Raw genomic sequence first — 15,991 nt, forward strand, 5'->3', positions numbered from 1 at the left:
GCCTGGGCTGAATTCTCCCAAGGGAGAATGGCCGATAGACCCACTGATTGGAAAGGCAGGTGCTGCTCCCTGAATCGAATGAGACTGCGGTCTCTTGCCTCAGATGTAAGCAAGCTTTCAGTAGGGTGCCTGAACTCCAGAAAGAGGCATAAATTCAAGCACACCAGGTGTCCTAATTGTCTTTGCTCAGAGCTTGGGCTCCCTGGATTGCCATTTGGTAATGCATACCTTTCGCCATTGGCAGGGTGGGGATCCTGTGTGCCTGACTGCTTCTTTGCACCCAGTTCAGGGCTGTCCAACTTCACAATGGGGGGAGGAGGTGGGCACACTGCGTATCCACAGACTAGGAGGTCACAAATGTGAGTTGATTGCCACATGGACAGCCCCTGCCTTCTCCACAGGGGCAGTTTGTCTCCCTTCCTTGCCACACACTAGGTGCGAGTAGCCTGGTCCCTCCCCTGCTACATGTGTAGTACAAACACCCCATTCCCCTGCTGCGTGTGTAGTGCACAGGCAACTCTCCCCTCTGCTGCCACAGACAGCACAGGAAGCCCAGCTCTCCTCCACTGTGCACAGAGTGCCAGTAGCCTAGTCCTTTCCCTTGCCACACATGCAAGGCAGGCACCCTGGCTTTTTCCTGCTGCAGCATCCTGCCCCTCACTGCAGGAACTAGAGCTCAGGGCAAGTGGGGAAGCTCAAAGACCCCAACTGCTGCTGCATCAAAGGCAACAAGAGGAGCAGTGTTAGCATGGGTGACTAGTGCCTCCTGAGTCTGGGTGGGGACACAGTTTGTAGGTGGTGGCGGCAGGGTGGTGAGCGGTGACTGCCCACAGAAGCCAGCAGGGGGTGGCGAGTAGCAACTCCCTGCAGAACCGGTGGCAGTGGGCACCAATCTCAGGAGGCACTAGTGCCCCCCTACCAGTTGCCTATGGTAGTTAGGCAGGAGCCCATGGGATGCATATTAGTCCCTTGCTGGTGCATGGGACCACCAATTGGACAGCCATGACCTACATTTTTAGGGACTGCTGAGACACCAAGAAGCCAATGGGATTTTGCCTCCAAATTGATTAGGGATTTCTGAAAATTTTACTCTGATCCTTTTTTTTTTTTTTGCACGGTGCTAGTAGAGGGCACAGTCTTACCTGTGTATTTTCATAATTGAATATTACATTTGTTTTCAGTGCAACTTTACATCTGAATTTCTTGCGTGTTAAGTGTTTGTTTGCAAAACTCCTGTAACATACTTTACCTAAAGTTCCTCCAAACTCTAATTCCATTTTAATTTGATTTTTCCTTCTTGGAATGGAAAAAAGCTTTGCATTTATTGTGATGCACATAAATGGAAGCAAACCAGCCCAGCATCTGTATTCATAACATAGCATCCTTAACATTCATACTGCTTCCATAACATACACAAAAATCATCCACCACAGATCTTCCCTGCCATCTCGGAACTGACAGACCTTTGTGGATATGCCCCAAGATTATTCCTCCCTACCCCTCAAGAGGGGTAAAAACTGCAAAGAAAAAGCCTGCACATTGATGATGCGCACCAGCGCGGGGCCCACCTTCTTTGACAGGTGTGCCACAAAGTAAGATTCACACCCTCCCAGAGTGTCACTCTGATCCCCTTCCCCTGACCAACCCATTGCTCGGTTTTCTGCTCCTTGCCTTGTTTGTCACTGTGTTCCCTGTCCCGTCTTCATTTTGCTACATGCTACACAGTGAGGCTGCTTGTGCCACCCCTTTTGTACATGATGGTTGTATAGGAAAGTTCTGCTGAGAACCAACTATGTACCCATGGGCAGATCCAGGATTTGGAAAAGGGGGTGTGGCAGATGCTACTGGTCCTGCCTCTCAGAGCAGATGGGTAGGGAGCCAAGGCACAGCTGGATAGGGCAAGCCAGTTGCCAGGGGGAAGGGGGCTAAGCAGAGACCAGGGGCAGGGAAGAGAAACATCCACTGCCACTGCTGTGTTGCTGGCTCCAGCTTAGCCCAGCGCCTACACAGAAACTCCCCACAGCCTGCGGTTGAAGTAGGACAGGAGCAGATCTGGGGCACCCCTGTGCCTGGGTCAGCTGGGTATAGTGGGTGAATTCCTCTTTCCTACTGCTATTCCCTGTGTGTCCTCATAGGCCTTCCTCTGTTGGTCTGGGAGCTCCACCTGTGGGAAGTGGCTGTGTGAGGGTCTAGGCTCGGCAGAGCACAGTGGTGGCAGCAGCCAGGTTCCCTCTTCTTGCCCCTGCTCCCTGCTGGTCTCCCCATCCCCGTGTCCCCCACCAGCAAGGAGCAGGGGTAGGAAGAAGGAACCAGCCTGCTGCCACTGCCATACCAACTGAGCCCAGCACCCAGCACAGACTTTCCCTACAGTCCCTGGGTGGAGCCAGACAGGAGTGGCTGTGGGGCTCCCCTCTACCAGATCAGTCAAGGACAGTGGTGGTGGCAGGTTGGTTCACCTTTCCTGTGCTGCTCCCTGCCCAGCCCCCTCGGGTGTCCCCAGCAGGACCTCCAGAGTCTGACCTCAGAGGTGGCAGTGTTACCTGACATGGCTTGAGCATCCTGCAGCCTAGCTGGTGTGGCTGTGGCACCAATGGTGCCTGTACATGAGCCAAGAGGCTGCTCCAATGTAGTGTAATTGTAGTGCATCGGAGAGACTTGATTAATTGAGTCCACTGGAGCATGGTAATTACTGCGCTCCATCCAGCTGCTACATTTCATGTATCAGCATCCCTGTGCTTCAAAATGGTGGTGAGGGTGCTTTATCTAAAGCTTGTCCAACAAGCATGCCTATGCCCCCATGCTGCCTGCTACCAGGCAAGTGGGGTCCTGGCCAGGCTGGAATAGGGGAGGGTTGGAGCCCAGGCAGATTGTCCAGGTGCACAGGGGGGCTCCTGAACTGCACACACCCTGGTGGAGGCCTGGGGAGAAAATGCTCCCCAATCCATGCGTGGGGCTCGAGGTGCAAAGTTCAATGTGCAGTAGCAGCTGCCACTGCCTCTCACACAGATCTGGAGGGATGTGGTCCCTGGGTTTCTGCTGGGGTGCATGCAGTGCGGGAACCCACCTGAACTTCTGGACAAGCTGCTGGGGCTCTGACCTTCCCACTGCCCAGCCAGGCTGGGGTCCCACTCACCCCTGCCCCAGTCCCTCCCTCACCATAGGGCAGCAGGGTGATTACCCCTCTCACCTGGCCCCAACCCCAGCGGCCCAGCCACGTGTGTCCTACTGCTCATAATCCCAGAGCTTCTGACAGTCGATTTCAGTCTGGGGGGGCTGAGCATGCATGCCTCAGCCCCCTCCCCCTTGCAGCCTGAGATCAACTATCAGAAGATCTGGGATTGACTAGTTGATTAGGATCCACTGGTTGGTGATGAATGGCTTAGACTGACTCACTGAACTCCAGCTCAGCACCTGAAGAAACTATCTGCTGTTTCTGGTGCTAGGGAAGTACAGCGTAGTGCAGAGATGGTCCTGAAAGGGAAGCCTTCCAGGGTACTTGTACACACGACGGGGATTTATTTCTGCCCCTTCCCCCATTTGAATGGCAGTTGTCTCACCTCCTACCTCCTGCCCTGCCACAGTCCCAGCATGGGAACCTGCCCACCCAGATGCCCAGAGAGTATAGGCTCAGGAGTGGCCTCATGGCCTGTTCCTCCCCAAAGCAAAGAATTCAGCCATCTCCAGTTCACCCAGCTCCCCCACCCACTGTTACCACAGATTGCTCCCCTGTCCCAATCCCACTAGAGGCAATGTACTGATGAGACAGAGTTGCTGGTATGAAAACTTTAATTTCTGGAATCACTCAACCCTCTGTTAAATTCAGAGTGTTGTACCATGGCCTACAAAGCACACTCTTCATGTGGCATGTCTCAGTCCTAATCTAGATGGCACCCAGCTCCAAGTAGCTACATAGGGCTTTGGAATTTGGCAGGGGGGCGGGAGAGATGTATTAATCGCTCCCTTGCCACCAAATATCCTGATCTGTGAGCAGCTCCAGATGTGATGGCTCCACTGGCTGCATTTGGCCTGTGGGCCAGAGGTTGAGCACCAGTTTAAAAGATATTTGTCTCGCTTTTTCATAGATTTCCATCAATTTTATAGACATTCGGGCTGGAAGGGACCCCAGAGAATCACTGAGTCCAGTCCCCTGCCCCAAGGACAGGAAGTCAGCAGGGATCATAGGATTCCAGCAAGATAAGCATCCAAATATGTCTTGAAGGCGTTCAAAGTGGGTGCTTGAACCACCTCCGGTGGCAGTCTATTCCAAACCTTGGGGGCTCGGACAGTAAAGTTCTTTCTTATGTCCAGCCTGAATCAGTCATGGCAGAGTTTGTGACTGTCCCTTGGAGTGCGCTGGTGAACAGTCATTCCCCCAGATCCTGATGAGCACCCCTGATAAACTTATAAGTGGCCATCAGATCACCCCTGAGCCTGTGCTTTTCCAGGCTGAATAGCCGCATGGCACTCAGCCTCTCATCATAAGGTCTGTTTTCCTGCCCTCTGATCATGACTATGGCTCTCCTCTGCACCCTCTCAAGCTTCTCCACATCCTTTTTGAGTTGCTGAGCCCAAAACAGGACACAGTACTCCAGCTGTGGCCTCACTGAGGCCGAGTACAACAAGAGAATGACGTCCCGGGATCTGCTTGAGAAGCATCTATGGATGCAAGCCAGCATTTTGGTTGCTTTACTAGCCGCAACATTACACTGAAGGCTCATGTTCTTCTTGTGGTCAACCATGACCCCCAAGTCCATTTCATCTGTAGAGCTAACCAGCATAGCACTACTGAGCCTATAAGCGTGGTGCAGGTTTTTCCTCCCAAGATGGAGAACCTTGCATTTTTCAGTGTTGAATACCATCAGGTTCTCATCCACTCATTTCATGAGCCTGTCAAGATCTGCCTGGATTGCCCTCCTGTCCTCAGGTGTGGATGCTTTACCCCAGAGTTTGGTGTCATTGGCAAACTTGGCTAGTCCACTTCTGACACCAATGTCCACATCATTGATGAAGATGTTAAACAGTATAGGCCCTAGGACAGAGCCTTGAGGGATCCCATTGGTGACTACGTACCAAGATGATTGACTTCCATCAACCCATCCTCTGGGTCCTACCACAGAGCCAATTTCCCAGCCAGTAGATCGTGGTGAGGCTGAGGCTACAGTTAGCCAGTTTTGCCAAGAGGTGGTCATGGGATACCAGATCGAAGGCTTTTTTTAAAATCAAGATATATGACATCAGTCTCTTCCCCCTTGTCCAGGTGATAGGTCACCTGGTCATAAAAGAAAATGAGATTGGTCAAGTAAGACCTACCCACAAGAAACCCCTGCTGGGTATCCCTCAGGATATTGCCTTCAGCTAGTCTGTTAAGGATGGCCTCTTTGATAATCTTTTCCAAGACCTTCCCCAGGTTAGAGGTCAGGCTGATGGGTCTGTAGTTTGCTGGATCTACTTTCTTTCCTTTCTTGAAGATACGCACCATATCGTCCTTCTTCCAGTCTTCGGGCACTTCACCAGAGCACCAGGAGTTCTCAAAGATCCATGCCACAGGCTGAGCTAGTGCCAAGCACTTGCCAACTCCTTGAGTACCCTTGGGTGTAAACCATCAGGGCCGGCTGACTTGAAGGTGTCCAGCCTGTCAAGGTGTTCCTTCATGAGGTCAGCTTTGATGGAGGGTAAGGAATCTCCCTCACCTGGACCTCCTTGTCCCGTAGTGGGCAGGGGTGTCCCATGGGACTGGTGAAAAACTGATGCAAAGTGCTCATTTAGCAAGTTTGCTTTTTCATGGGCAGCAGTTGTCAGTTGTCCCATCTGGTTTAGCAGGGGTCCAACATTGCCCTTGGTTTTCCTCTGGCTCACCACATATCTAAAAAAGGACTTTTTATTGTCCTTGATACTTGTAGCTAACTAGATTTCCATCACAGCCTTGGCTTTCCTGGTTTGCTCTCTGCAGGTCTGGACCAGAGCAGAGTATTCCTCCTTGGTGGTGGTTCCAGTCCTCCATCCTTTGCAGGTTTTCCTTTTAAGGTACAGGAGGTCCGCCAGTTCCCTGGAGAGCCAAGGGGGCTGTTGTGCCCCCTTTTTGAAGAGAACATAATTTTTTTTTGGAAGCAAATTTTGTTCCCGCTGGTGCATTTAATGTTTTGTTGAAATGAATTGAAATGAAAATTCTCTGGTTTTGGCTTTTCTCCTCTTATCTCATGGGAAACTCTTAATATTCCCCACCCCACTCTAGAGATGTGCCAGCTGCCACTGTGAGTGAGCAGAGTGGACCTTGATGCCTTCCCAACTAGAAGATGGAACATTACAAGGAAGCCATGCAGGTTGCTCGTGGTTGTTCTAGATACTTGTTTCTGTCTGTTTAAACTATCTGTATTTGTGCTGAGAGCCAGAAGGAGCAGGAAGTGTGCTGTGACCTCAGAGCATCCAGTCAAATCTATCACATGAAAGCATGTGTTTTAACACAAGCTCTTGTCTCTGTCCTGTGCTTGTACAGCACCTAGTACCATATGGTTCTGAGCCAAGACTTGGGCACTTGCAGTCATTTATGCCCCTACAAATTCATTAGCAGCAGTATCCTGTTTGTGTCACTCCAGTGGTGCCTCCTAGCTGGGATTATTCCCCAGGTGTCTGTGCATTCCTATTCCCACTCCCAGGCTGTCTTCTTTCAGTTTGGTGTTATGACAGGACCCCAAGTTGGCCAAGGCTGTGAGGGCACAAACTTCCCAATTAGAGGACCACTGCATTTAATATTCAGTATACACGGAGGCACACAGGGGGCAGCTACACATTGACTAATTAGCTCGGCTGTAAAGCATCGTCATCTATAGGTGTGGTGCTATTCAGCTGGCATAACCTAATTAACTCTGCTGCAGGATAGTGCTGCCCAACACAAGTACCATCTTACGGTGGAGTTTAGTGTGCTGCAATGCACATGTAGACAGCAATCGGAGCTGGCTGGGGCACAAGGGTGCTGAGTGCATGCTGACTAGCCCTACCGTTGTGCCTCAGCCAGCCCCTCTGCAGCATGTTGAGCTGGGGCAAAGCAGCTCTGCTCTAACAAGCTGACCCCTTGTGCCCCCTGCCAGCTGGGGTTACATTGTTCTGGTTCAATGTACTGTGATCCCAGGTGCACAGGTAAATGCTGTGCCCAGGAACAATAAACTTTGGCATGAACTGCACCAGAGTTTATTAGATGCACCCACAGAGGATAAGTGACTTGCCCAAGGCTCACCAGTGAGCCACTGGCAGAGTTGCAGTAGCCCTCATAAGTCCTGCTCACTTGCTTTAAGTGTTGGACACCCCAGTCAGAGCTGGCATAAGACTTGTGGGGGATCCAGGCAGAGTGCAAGGTGTGGGCCCCACCCTTCCTCTGAGCCACTCATTGGATGATTTGCACTAATTTGACCTACTGGGGCTCTGGTTACTAGCCCTTAAAAGCTGCTTTACCCACTATGCTGCAGTGCCCAGGAGGCAAGTCATGCCTGGTTCTGTTACAATAAAGTTTCAGCTCTGATGGACAGTGAGGAAGGGGACTCTTAACTGCTTTTTCTGCAGTGGGGAAGTCAGTGCAGGGGCTGGGCAAGACACAGCCCAACTTCACATTCCCACCTTTGTGGCATACTTAGCACCAGGCTGTGATACCCTCTCAGGAAGAAAGAGCCTGTCTGGAGAGAGTGAATGCCTGGCTTAGTTTTCTTGTGCTGGAGTCAGTCAGATAATGGGGGAGTTCAGCAGTGAGGAGATACTGGTATTAGCAAGTCCCTGTCAAGAGTGGGAAGACCGGACTACCTGCCTATTTCTGGAGTGAGGCCATGTGCTTGGCAGCCTTCTGTGATATGGGCCGTGCTCACTCTCAGAAACCTGCTGGAAAACATGGCACAAAAGATGGGCAATAACCAGAAAAGGTAGAGAGAGAGTGCTTTTGCATCTGCTTCTTTCATCACAGGCTGAGTCACAGATGCCTCCTTCAGCCACTCATTTCTATCTCTTGACTTCTGTCTCTTCCACACCTACCTATGAAACAGATAGGCCAGGGGATCAGTAATGAAACTCGGGTTCAAAGCTTTGCCTCTAGATAAGCTATGACTACCATCTGCAGTCTCCCCTTCTGCCCTGCTCAGAAACCTGGAAAAAAGCAAATACCTCCTATCTGCAGGCAACACTTCCCTCCTGAAAGCTTTGAGGTCATATCTGCTCTTGAAATTCTGGATGGCATAAAGAGACTGGCTTGGAGCATGGTAATTGTTATAGCAGGGTTGGAGGGTTGCTGTATCACAGTGGTCCAGGAAATGTATGAGGCAAGGATTTTTGTGACACCTTTTATTGAACCAATTGTAGTGTTGGGAGAAGCATTGGCCAAGTTTTTGGGCATGAGTTCCCTTTTCTCAGGTGTGAGAGAAGCAGGCACAGGCTCAGCTAAATAACAGAGAGAAAAAATGGACTGTGTTTACCTCTGAAAATTCAAATAGTCTGCTTGAAGGAGTGGAGGGCTATAAAACTAGGAGCAAAGAGATGGCCTCAGGAGCAGTGTAAGGGGTGAGATTACATGTTACAGGTAGCACCGGGGCAGGCAAAATACAGCCCACATCCAGTTTGCCAAGGATTTTTATCTGGCCTGTGCAGGTCCCTTGGTCCTGCCAAGCTCAGGCATGGGGAACAGCCCAGGCTGTGGCATGTTCAGCTGGTCCCATCACCCCTGAATACGCAGTGGGGTGGGAATGGTGCGGTGGCCAGACTCTGCCTAGCTCCCATTGCCAGTCTGCCCACACCCACTGCTGTGGGCGCTGGAAAGAGACAGAGGGCAGGTGGGCAGGGCCTCAATGGAGCTTGGTCTGGGACCACAGTGGGCAAGGTATGCTCTGCCCAGCTGGTGGGATGGGGCTGCAGGCAGGTGTGGAGCAGTGTCTGGGAGCAGGACAGGTGGGTAGGGGTGGGGCTGGGGCTGGGATCACGGGGAAGTGACTGCATGGGGCTGGGGCCTGGGGAAGAGCTGTGATCCACTCCTCACATGTCCCTTTGATGGGCACCATTTCCACAGGCAGCAGTCAACCCCTGTCTCAGCACCCATCTCAGGGGCATACAGGGAGCAGATTGTAGCCCTGCGCTGTCACTGCTCTGTGACCCCAGTTCTGGTGCCTGCCCGTTCCACTCCTGCTCCTGGCTGCTGTTCCCTGCCCACCTGCAGCCCCATCCCATCCACCCGGCCATGGACACCCTGCCCACGGGGGTCCCAGGCCAGTCTCCATGGAGACCTCTCCTGCTCTATCTGATGCCTCTAGTGGTGGGTGCAGGGTAGACAGCTCAGGATCAGTTAGGACCAATTGCTCACCCCCCAACCCTGCTTGCTGTGTGCAGCAAAGGGCTGAGTCAAAACCCTGACAGCTCACCAAAACTCCTTACGTGCCCTCCAGCCCAAATAATTGCCCACCCCTGAATTAGCATCTTAGTGTTAAAGTTAGCACGTGCTATAAACAGTCACACATTAAGGATTAATACCCTCTCTAACACTGTTCAGATCTGTTTCTAGTATAGGCTGTAGCAACTGAGAGGGAGGGGACAAGGGGTCTCTGGGCTATTTGGATCCCCCCCGCCCCATCTCCTGATTGGCCCCTCTGCCCCATGATTGCTTTCACCCCCCCAAATCACACTCTCCATTGGCCCCTCCACCCACTGAAAACCACCCTGCCACCCAGGTCAGCCTAAGAGTGGTAGTGGTGGTAGCAGAGGCAGCAGCAGGTGTGAAGTGGAGGATCCCTCTCCCTGTCTGCTCCCCAGCTCCCTGCAGCCCATGCTGCCCCCGATATCAATTTTCTAGATCCATATTTGGGATGGCAACCAACAAAACACTGTATACAAAAAAAACCTCACAGGCTGTCACACTTATATTTACAAAACCAGCAATCATCCCAGACACACCAAAAAAAGTTATAGTCTGTAGCCAGACCTTCATGACACCTGCCTCACCAGCCTTTCCCCAGTGAGGACATGCCAACAGAGAAACAGATCATAGCTTTGAATGAGCCACTCAAATACCCAACAGAACCTAATACAATACAAAAAGAGAACATATGCTGATAGCAAAGAGAAATATTCCCAAGACCCCCAACTCCTGGCCTTCAAGCAACCCCCAAATTTAGCCTAACTTATCATCAGAAGCAAACTACCCTCCAATCAGCAGATTCTAAATGAGACAAATCTGCTTTAGCAATGAATGCCAAATCTATCAACTCATCTCCAGAGTCACAACAGCCAATCCCTTCCAACAAAACCACAAAGCCTATATGTCTATCCCAGATTGTATATCTTACCCAATACACCAATGTCCACATGGAACTATGTGCATGAATCTAGACCAGGGGTGGGCAAGTATTTGGGCTGGTGGGCCACTGTTGCAGGGCAGCCTCTAGGGGTGCTGTGAACTCCCCTTAGCGTCTCTGCCTACCATGCCAAGCCTGGGCCTTGAATGCACGCTGTTTCGCCCACCACATCTTGTTGGTAAATATTTAATGGGAGGCTGCCTTCCTGCCCTCCTTGGCACAGGGACCTGCCTTGCTATACCGGGTCTCTATCTGATGTACTCGCTCCCCACTGGGGTCTGCTCCATCTGTTTGCCCGCCCTGGAGCTTACTGCGAACCTGCCCTCTCCCGGGGCTCACTGCGCACTCACCCTCACTGGGGCTCCTCAACCAGCTTGCCCGCTTCCAGGGCTTTTTCCCCCTCACTGACAGTGCCCCACTGGGGCCTGTCTCTCCGCAATCACTACGCTTTTGCCTGCCCACGCTGGGGCCTGCTCCAATATACATGCCCTCGCGCCTCCCCGCCCGCACTCGGGCCTTCTATGCCTGACTTGGGCTTCCCAGAATTGGGGCCCGCACCCCCGCCCGCTCTGCAGCCGCCTATGCCCGCGCCCCCGCCCACTCTGACCCAATTAGTCGCCATAACAACTCCTACCTGCTGCCCTGGTGAGTGGGAGCTGAGCCCCTTTTACTACTAGTCAAGCTTTCAGTAACAGGCACCCTAGTGTCCTGCTGCCTCTAGTTACTATTATTCCTACTATCAGTAGCAGGCACCCTAGTGCCCTGCTACAGCCACTTAGGAAGTTTTGGTAAGCTGTTTGGGTGGGGAGAAGGGAAAGGGAGGGGCTGACCTGGCCTGGCACAATGGCAGAGGAGGAGGGCAATGGAGCCTGGCCCATCTGCCCTGCACCCACCGCCAGGGGCACTGGACAGAGTGGGCAAGCAGGGTCTCCAAGGAGACCAGCCCAGAAACCCCATGGGCAGGGCACACTCAGCCAGGCAGATGGGATGGGACTACTGGAGTGCATGGAGTGGTGTTCAGGAGCGGGACGGGCAGAGAGGGCCGGGATCACAGACCCTGCCTGCCTTCTCCATCTGGCACCCCGACAGTGGGTGCAGGGTAGATGAGCCAGGGTGCCCAGGCAGCAGGGCCAAGTTTGGCAGTGGCATCCAGAAGGAGTCACCACTGCTAGGGTGCCAGGAAGTGGAGTCCAGCTGCCATGATGTCCCAGCCCTAATGCACACCCAGGAGCCGAGGAACTAGCTACATCTGCTACAGCCCAGGCTGCCCCCCCACCTGGGCTGGGCAGAGCCAAGAGACACACCATTGGTGGGATAAAATCCTTTGGCGGGCTGAATCTTGGCCATGGGCTGGATTTTGCCCACTGTTGATCTAGACAAAAACTATGCACGATAATGAACTCTCAGTGATGAAAGGCACTTTATGTTCAACCTCTTTCTCAACTATACAGTTGGTTCACTAAAGGGCTTCACAAAAAAATCTTTGCTTCTCACATTTTTTTACAAGATTCCCACACCAGCAAAAAGCCTAGTGTAGATGCAGTTATTGGACTGCACGACTGGATTAAGGGATAAGGGGATGCTGTATTAACTTGGGAAAGCACAACAACAAACAGGTATAAATAAACGGTAGCCTCAATGATCCTTTGACTCAGCTCACTGCTGCAGGAATGAATATCTGAGAAGCAACTCTTTAATATGACAGTGTCCTCTTTTCCTTTCCCTCTCTGCTTATTGACACTGGGCTGTATCCCCTGTGTCCAGGAGGGAGCTCTGGTAGGGCTGAGTAATGTCCTTAGGAAGCTAACATCAAGTGTGACTGGCAATCTTTGGGCAGCAGGGTGAGTGGATTGGTGATGGGGAGAAGGAAGCAAGGGAAAGGGGGGGCACTCCACTAAAGTGCGAGGTGCACTGGCAACCTGATGAAGCAAGCCCAGGGCTGGGAGAACGGGGGTGTGAGAAAAATTGCAAGTGGCTGATGATTGGCAGACATGGATATTGCCTTGGCTCTTTTTCAAATATCCCGTGTGCCCACAAGAAGGACACATTCCTTTCCTGTGTCGCAGGCTTGCTGTTTGCAACATTGGGAGGATAGATGTTTCCCTGTTTCATGGGGGAAGCTTAAATCATGAATATGCATAAGGTGCTCAAAAATACAGCAGTCCCTGCAATAGAAAGGTTGCTACATAGATTAGGTTCGAAGTCCTAAGGTCGAAGGATGGAGCTGTAGGTAGGAAAAGTTCATGGTGTGTTTACAGCTAAGTACCTGCGCTCAGGCTCTTTACTTTGAAACCCGTTGGTTGAGTGCCTGTCATCCTGCTACCAAACTCCTCTCTTGTACCCCCTATGGTCAGGAGAATAATTGCTGCTGTTGCACACCAGGGAAGCCTCACAATTTGGGGAGGGGGGGTGTGCATGTCTGGGAGGAAAGCACTGAGGACATGTACAAGTAAAGCACTAAATTCACAATAGAGCAGCAGTGAACAATGCCTCTGCCCCACAATTTGTTGGTCTGACTCATCCAGCAGCTTGTTTCCCAAATATTATTTATTGCATAGCAGATACATAACTCCTTGTTCTTTCTGCTTGATCTAGGAGCTATCGATTTGCTTGCATTGAGAAAAGGGACTTATCAGATTGCTCCTTGCACAGCTATCTGAGTTGTGGCTTTACATCATCAGCACAGTGGGAATTTGAGTGCTCTTGCCTATCGTCCTTTTTTGGCTCCCTCTGAATTTTGGCAAAACTGCCCCTGCTAAGCCTCTTGCATTTTCATGGGGACTATGATGACATCTATTTGTCTAATGCATTTAGTACTCACAGTGATGCTGAGCTGACAGTCCTGTTTCCTGCATCCAGGGAGGAGTAACTCCCAGAAGGTCAGCAGGAATGACTGCTCTGTGTAGGAAGGTGGATGTTAGTGGCCCAGAGGCTGAATCTCTTCACAGGAAGATGAATGCAAAAACAGGCTGCAGTCAAGCAGACACCCTGGTCAATCTGGGATCCCACTTTCAGCACTCCTAGAGTCAGGACCCCACCACTTCTGCTGAAGAGCCAACTCTGGTGATGTGAGTAGCAGGCTCATCTAGTGACTGAGGCCCTAGCAGGTCCCCCTTTCACTAAGCCACTGTGTTATGAGATTCTCTATGTCCTTCACCCGTACCTCTCCTGAAGAGACCTCCCTGGGACTAAACAGGGTTTCTGTTTCCATGGTCCTCCCTGTCCTTTGTGCTATTTTTGTGCTGTCAGGGAGGCCAACGAGCATCAAATGTAGCAGTGTGTCTTGCAGTTAGGATAGTTGCTCATGAGAAAATGGGCTGAGTCTGTGAGTTTATTCCAATGGAAACTTCTTACCACCACCAGACAGGTGGGTCTTTGCTCTCTTCTGAGCTAGGACTGGATCTGTGCTCCTGAGACAAACAGCTCCACATCCCAGTCTTTGGGCTTGCCTTATTTATTTTGAAGTCTTTCACAATTTTGCTGCTAGATTTCAGTCCTTGCAGGAGCTGATATAAAATGTAAAGCAGCTGACCTTATTCTTTGGGGTGGGGGAAGTGGCTACCAGCTACTGAGGTCATGAAAACCACTTGTGGCCCTTCTTGCAAGGGTCAGAATTGAACCCTGCTCCCATGTTGTGGTCAGGTCCCAGTATGGGCATGTGGAAAAGTGAGGTTTGCTAAATTGGCTCAGCCCCACAGCTCACTTAGTTTAATGTCTTGGTTGTGAGAGGGACCAAGTCATGCGTTCTGGACAAGAAATGCACTATGGACAGTAATGGAATAACCTGCCTCAGTGTTTTCTTGACCCAAAGATTAGCTGTTGCTTTATGCCTACGAGCAGGAAGGTTTGATAGATTCTGTCCCAAGATTATTTTCTGCTCATTGCCATTTACTGATACTCTGCTGCATTCACAATGAAGCAGGCAACCTTGAAAGACTCCTAAAGCCAGAACACTATTCATCAGTGATATAGGAAGACAGCCCTAGGTCTACTGCAAGGATGTTAGCTGGTGTAAAAGAACTTCACACAAGCTAATAGCTCTCCAGGAAAAGCTGAGAGTTATGCCAGGTAATTAGCTCCCATTTACATCAGTTAGGTATGAGATTAGTTCCTTATTAATGCAATTAACACTGTACTATTAGCTTAAGTAGCTAATTGGCACAGAAGGAAGTAGCAATGCCAACCAGGAAAATGCTGCTCAGCTGCTGGGCTGGCGGAGGGGTAAGTGGCACTTCATTTACCTGAGTAGCTCTCTACAGAGCACAGCAAGATACTTTTACCATTTCCCTTCCCTGTCACTCAAGCAAATGAATGCAGCTGGTCAAACTGGTCTCCAGGATAAATGCAGTTTCTCTACTGAAACGCATGGGAGTGATGCTTGTTTTCCTTGAGTTCCTAGGGACCCATGGAACCAAATGCCCCCAAATGGTAGATGATGTCTGGATTTTGACCACAGGTTGGAAATCAGGCTGATCTCTTACCAGATCTAGCCTCAGCTCTGCCCTGCTGTGGGCAGGTGACAAGTATCATTGCTTTAAGACAGGAGCCAGGAGGCTTATTTCCATAAGAGTTCCTACATGGGAGGGAAGGGTTTGTTGGTTATGGTGCATCTCAAGAGAGTATGGCAGGTGCTGCCTTCCATTGACAGTCATCTCTCCAGGCCACTGGGTTTGGGGCCTATGGTACACCTGCTTCCTGACAGTCTGGGGTGGCTTGTATGATGGAGGGCAGGAACAGGGACAGCAGCTATAGCTGGAGCTTTGCATAGGTGCTTATAAGGAAAAGCAGCTGAGCTTTGGGAAACAAAACCAGGGAGGCCCCCCACACCTCTGGAACCAGTGGTCATCTGTACTACTTCTGGTTCCAGTTAGTGTTGCTGCCTTAATGCAGTGCTCCAATGGATTAATTAGCATGGTCTGGGGCATAGTGCTATGTGAGTATGACTACATTGCTTCTGATGCAAGTACTGGGCTGTGGCTGCTTCACTGCCAGGAGCAGTATAGCCGTGTTTGGGCGTATAGCTTCTCAGCAGAAGCAGCAGGATATTGCCTGACACTGTGGGAATGTATAAGGATAGTGGGGGGGCTGGGCTGATTCAGGCCCAGATTTTCAAACTTGGAATGAAAGTCATATCTTGGGTACTTTTGCATGTGGGAGAATAGCCCTGAAATAACAGGGTGCCCTGACAGCTGTGGGATGTGGGTGGGTGTGTTACTGTCAGATGACAAGGTTCTCCACCTTCAGTGGAGTCCATGTCACACAACATTGCTGACTTCCTCCGGGCCAGCTGGTCTGCTCTGATCAGGGGCCCCTGGGATGTCCTTGAGTTCTTTTCTTTCTTCTCTGCAGGCTGAGGCTTAGTATCCTTCTCCCAATGCAGTTCCTGCAGCTCTTGTGTTCCTGTCCCAGTGTTGTTACTGCCCATGACCTTGAATCATCACACTGGCAAGTAGTCCAAAGATGTGTCCACCCCTGTCCTGCCCTCACTAATGTCAGGGATGTAAAGAAACCTCAGCAGCATTTTTAGGCTCACCTTATTATGATGTACTGCTGCTTTGCTTTGGTACCAGTTCTGGGCTAGTTACCTGTGAAGGACAGCTCAAGTCCTATGTCCTATGATCAGCAGAGCAAGTTGAGCCTGCCTGGGACTACTGGGGGGTAAGGGGTAAAACCAG

General features: G+C 51.1%; 1 long non-coding RNA gene across 1 annotated transcript; it reads right to left on the reverse strand.

Annotated features, from left to right (window-relative positions):
• Window positions 1-2,692: 2,692 nt before the first annotated feature.
• On the reverse strand, window positions 2,693-11,449 carry LOC109319457. The gene is made up of 3 exons (XR_002103510.1): window positions 11,398-11,449; window positions 9,111-9,114; window positions 2,693-2,704 (listed from the first exon to the last, which is right to left on the reverse strand). It is a non-coding gene; the product is annotated as an uncharacterized LOC109319457 (long non-coding RNA).
• Window positions 11,450-15,991: the final 4,542 nt, after the last annotated feature.

Source organism: Crocodylus porosus, unplaced genomic scaffold (genome assembly GCF_001723895.1).
Source record: "Crocodylus porosus isolate Cpor-Errol unplaced genomic scaffold, CroPor_comp1, whole genome shotgun sequence".
NCBI lineage: Eukaryota > Metazoa > Chordata > Crocodylia > Crocodylidae > Crocodylus > Crocodylus porosus.